The following is a 6,000-nucleotide window of genomic DNA, read 5'->3' on the forward strand; positions in this document are numbered from 1 at the left end:
TTCGATGCGTTAATTCATTTAAACCCACATAATCCCATTACGTGTCGCTTAGTCTTTTTGCCCGTGCATTGGGATTAGTAATCCTTTCACTGCGAGTAGTATTTCAAATGCAAAGTGAGAAGCGTACAGCACTCGTGACGCAAAAAATCAAATCATTCAGACACATGCACATCACTGTAATGCACCGTAACTAGTTTGTTTCTGTGGCATCTGTACTCATAGGTCCCTCTGCTGCATGGCACTCGCCTGTATGGGAAGTGTCTCGGCGGGAGACACGCTGAATTCATTACGGTCGGCTTCCGATCCGATTACAGCACATTTAATTTGCTTAATGCCATCGGTGGCCCAGAAAATCAACACCCGGCGCACGGTACCTAGGGGGGCAGGGAAACGACGTGTAAAGAAAAGCTCAACGTGACCTTCGGATTACCAATTACCGATTGATTTTTCACAAGCTTCACAGCTATACAATCCATCCAACACCCTGTCACACACCATCCACCATGGCCCGAACATATAGAGGCTGTTCGATAATTGGAGAACGCATGTTTCCGCCACCGACGACCGAATTGCCAATTGTGTGTCGGTCATGTGCCGCTCGCGTAAATGGTAAAACAAATTGGGATTAATTCGGCCAAACAGCGATCGAAAGGGGATTAAGATTGGAAATACATAAAAATAAATAATCTGTCGTCGCGGTGGGATCCTTAGCGGGTGAGCTTGCTTGTTGGGGCCACCCCCGGGATGCGCCATTTTGCACAGCAGGAAAAAACCGCCAGCCTGCGCACAATTCACGCTGGTTCTGGATGGGCATAAGCGGTGCAGCACGTTTGTAGTGTATTCAAATGTTTTCATTTGTTTTCAAAATATTTAATATTAATTAATTTCAATTGGAAATAAACTTAACCCGTGAAACGATAGTAATGCCTTTTCCAAGTTCTTTATTTGAAACATTTAACTGAAAAATCATTTTAAATATATAAAGGACTTCAAATAGGTTTTATATATGTTATACAAATTATATTACATATGTTATTATTATATCATGTATTAAAATATACCTGAAAATAGTTAGCTTACAATAAAAAAATATCCGAGTAACAATATGTTGTCGTTACAGCAATTCAAAGATGCTTTCTACGGTGACATTCTTTCGCATTGGAGACATGTAAAGGCCAAATATTGTTCACTACAACACATATATTACCGTATGTAATTGCAAATACCACATAATTTCCGTTTCTAGACTGTCATCCTTTCGCTCCCTCACTACCGTAATAGTACAATGGACTTAAAATACACCATCTCATAGATGCCCGGTGAAAATTTGTACACCCTCGTGTATTCATCATCACGCTCATCCCAGGGCCGTCATCTTTATCACCAGCATCGTTGTTGGGTGTAGTTGACAGGATGATTCCGACCGAAGTGCGCGAATGAAGATGAATCGCAGACCGGTGCCTGTACGCGTGTGCCTCTCTGCTGCCACGCTGGTGTGCTTCGCTCGGTTTACCCCAAACACACGGTAAAGCCTCCTGATATCTACCGACCACGAGACAAATGTCGCTTTTCGGACGAAGTTTTATCTCTTCCGGAGCAGATTCCGGGCGGCCATAAATCAATCAGAAAATGTGCGTGCACACACGGCTCGGTGTGGCTTTTTCGCGAGCAAACATACACGAACATGTGTTGTTCATGCTACCGCACGCGCTGGAAAAGGAACGAATGAGTGAGTACGTCACCAACAACAACAAAAAAATGATGAGCAAAAAGAATACACGCACAGGGAAATGCCGGATCCTGCTGGTGCTAGTTCCTAGCGCGTGGCCAACGATTTATGATGATGCCCGCTGGGCAACCGAAAGTATGGGAATATATTAACAGAAAACAGCGAGTGAAGTGAACGAACCCGTCTCGGATCCGCATTGTGTCAATAGATAAACGAGTGAAGATAATGGACTTTTGGGTGGTGGAAATTTGATGCTTTCTATCACACGAATCCCCACAACCGATCGAAACGGGGACAAAAGATTTCCCGTGCTGTCACCGCAAGCGATCCCCGGGCCGTGAATCGATAGGATTTGAATTTGTCTTTTCTGCGTTTGTCAGCCTCGGGGATGATTGATCGGCAAATGGAAGAGAGCACATTGATCATTGTTCCGAAGTGTGATGAACATCAAACATGGGATGTCTTGATGTTTGACGAGTGCTTTGGGAGTGGGAACAAGATTTATTAAATTGTTGCGTGCTTGCAAACACTGCTCGCTAGTGTTGTACTATTTCCAATACCAAAAAAACTACCGTGTCCAATTATGTTGAAAAAAACCCCACACTGGAAAAAAACCTTCGTTTAATCGTGGAACAAACACACATAACTGCTGGAAAAAAACGCTCTAAAATTTTCAGCAAAAAGTAAAATAAAGGTGAAATAAAATCCAAGGATAACTAATACAATTTGAAAATCCCATTACGACATGCGAAAGGCTACCTTACTCCTTCGATCCTATCCACGAGAATATGTCTACGATTGACGGTCAGGATATTGCTTTTTGGATTTTTCAACGGGGCGAACCTTTTCAAACCGACACGCACACATATTCACCTGGCACCTTGGACAGGATAAGATAAATCTGCCACACCAACTTCACTTTGCGACACGTTATCGGGTTTGCAAAAGGGAAGAATTTCGACACGATGGGGTCGTAACACATCCGTTTGATTTGTTGTGCTGTTGATAAACATCGCATCAACGATTTTTTTTTTCACGATGAAAAGCTCCCTTCGATCTATTAGAGGCTAATGTATTTTCGTTTTTCGCTAAGGTAATGGATGTTTCGCTGAAGCAAAGAAAGGCGGAGTATGAAAAACAGTGCTATTAAGGATAATTTATTACATCAGACAAACCTTTTGCAATAATTTGCCAAAATATACAAGTAAAAAAACCAAATGCTTCATTTATATAAGATAAACCACCCTTGTTCTTCAACTACTGTTTCGTACCAGGTTGAAAGCCATTGATTTAATATGTTGGAAAAAACGTACGAATGGCACCCGTAACTACACATGTTGAATCACTGGAAAATGGCACAAAAAAAGGATAATTATTTTTCAGTTGAAAGCTTTCCTGCTTTCCCGTTGTCACAGTCGTTCATTATCTCGACGAGTGATCAAAAGTGCATTTCACCAAATGCATTTCATTTTCGTTTCGAGTGGCCTTCAAGTGCGCCGTGATCATATCGCACAGTGAGTACCACTTTTTCATCGGAATGAGTTGACATTATGCAAAAAAAACACACACACACATAAAATCCCATCTCCCAGCTTCTCAAATACACCGGGGCGTTATCCAAAGAAATTTATTCAATTTGCATAAAAAATTCATTACTTTAAGTGAGCGTACCGGCTCTGCCCACTTGAGGCAAGTGTACTGCCGGTACTAGCACACAGAAAAAAACGACAGAACGCCATCGGCTGTGTATAGGTATGGAAATTGGCCGGGAGGATCGCAAGATTGAACGGCATAAAAAGAGACTAAAACGGGGTTCGGACCTTTTTTTTCTCTCTCTCGGCATTCTCCACCGGAGGCGGAGACATGCTATAAATTGTGCATCTTTTCATGCATTCACTAAAATGTCCCGTCCCCTTATCCAGTACCGCTCGCCAGGATCAAGCTGCGAACAGATACTGCTTATCCGCTTAGCACCGTTTGGGGTGGTCCCTGATATAATCCTCGAACGTTACTTTAGAAGCTTGTGTTGAAATGGAACTAATTTTCGTTTCAACAAACTGTAAAGAGCGCCCCAACGGGACAAGACGCTGCACACTTGAAGCGCATTGGCAAGTGGCAGTGAAGCCAGTTTCCAACCGAAGCACGGTAAGAACGCATCGACACCCTGGGAAGCACGATGCATTCGGGCACTTGTCGCACAGCGCGCGGACGACGACCAACGGCCGGAAACCCGATACCGGTGGCGAGTTTCGCGAGGAAAGTGTCACTTCGACGTATATTTTATCTGCAGGATATTTCGTTATCCCGCTGTACGCTTTCTCATTTCGAAGTAGATGATGATGGGCCATAAGAATGAAGGGGGGAAAAAAACGAAACACATTCCAGTATGCGAAGCGACAGCAAGTGGCCTATTCGCTTGGCTTTCGGCACTAGTCAGTAGTAGCCAGTGTGCCGGTAGAATGAAGAAAATTCCATAAATTTGTCACCAGAGCAAGGTTTCTGCTGGTTCGAGGTGCGGGTGTGTCTGGGGAATGTGATTGTATATGACACGGTTGACAGAGTTGTGGTCCGAGCTTGACTTAGCGAGGTTTATAGAGGGATAAAACTAATCGGACCAACAAACTGGGGTCTGCTGGGACGGGATTTCTGGACGCGGTGTGTCTGGATGAAATGGAGCTATTGTCTAGTTTGAAGTACGTGCTTAGCGCACAATGAAACAGGTCAATATGATGACCGCAGCAGCAACATCTCGTTGTGCTATTTTTCCTTGGACGAGTCAGTATATGAATATTCTAGATTATAACAAAATGGTGGACATTTAAATTGGAAAACTGCAATTTATTCCTCGTGCCGTTGAGTAGTCTTCAAAATGAAAATAAATCAGAAAGCTCCCGTCTAATGCTAACTAATCTGTTTAAACCTAGTAATGGAAATGTCCAGTCCTTCAGAGAATTAAAGATTAGCAGATTTTGGAGAAATTTTGATCGACTTTCAAAAGCCAATTATTCAATTCAATTATTTTGAGGAAAAAAACGCATTTGGACATTGGAATTGTTTGCGTTTTCACATCGGAATGAGTGTTCTGAAACCTCACAAAATTCCTGGTATCTCTTCAACTTCGAGAAACATAAGAGAAATCAATTTTTCAAACATTATTCAATATTATTCCGACCACAGCCGTACCAATGGAAGACAAAAAATACATAATTTAAACATTTTCGTTCAAAAGGAATGAAAAAAAAATCCTCGCCAAAAGAAAGGAAAATTCTAAATTGCACACAACATCATGAAAATCCATTGAGTAAATCGAGGAAACGTGTAAAGAAAAATCAATTTACCACAAAATAATGGCAATGGAGGGAGCAAGAGGCGAGAGCGAAAAAAAAAACACCCAGAAACATTCCAGCATTAGCACCAATGATCGTATAGCGTGATGCATGTGGCTATCCGTACTATACATCGCTACTGACAGCACCCGATAGATGGGCAGATACCAGCATATGTTTCGCAGTGTTCTGATTTTTTCCTTCGCGTTTTATTATCGCATAGTGCTTCCCGTTCGAACGGCACCGACACCGGCCCACCCGGTGCATATACATATCCCGGTTTAGATCACCGATTTCGCTCCGGCCACTGATGTTCAATGCACTTGACGCGCAAGAAAATGGAGTGTTCGGAAAGATTGGAGATTGGATAAAAAATATATTGGCCAAAATTGAATTGATCTAACCATTGGGGGTGGGTGCGGGGGTTGGTAACGTCCCCCCGTGCGAACGAACGAACGATGCTGACCGGTAGTTTCCGGTGCTGTAACAGATTGCTTTTGACCGCCGTTACACACCCTACCCTATATAGGCGTCGGTTAGTAGGTTGGTCATGTTGGTTCCGTGGTTTCGTGCTCAACTCGCACTAGCCGGCCAGCTACAGCTTGACTAGTGTGTTGTCGACCGCGGTGTTAGGAGGGCGGCTTTGGAAATCCTTTCCCCTTTTTTGCTGGCAAAGCCAGGTCCGCACTGGCATTGTCACGATTTTAATTGAAAGACTTATTGGATGCACGGCCATGCAATGGTGCGCCGTGTCCCCGGCGCAGATGGAGCAAAAACGCGGTCAACAGTAAACCCCTATTTACAGCAGCCCGGCCCTATCGGCCCGTTTTAGCGTGATTGAGAGATATTGAAAGGGTGAAGCAGAGAGTAAAAACTGCGAGCGAAATGTAGATCGGGAGGGAAACGGGTGTCACCTCCCTCTGTTCCAGCGGTCACACTCACTTA

Source organism: Anopheles marshallii, chromosome 3 (assembly GCF_943734725.1).
Source record: "Anopheles marshallii chromosome 3, idAnoMarsDA_429_01, whole genome shotgun sequence".
Lineage (NCBI taxonomy): Eukaryota > Metazoa > Arthropoda > Insecta > Diptera > Culicidae > Anopheles > Anopheles marshallii.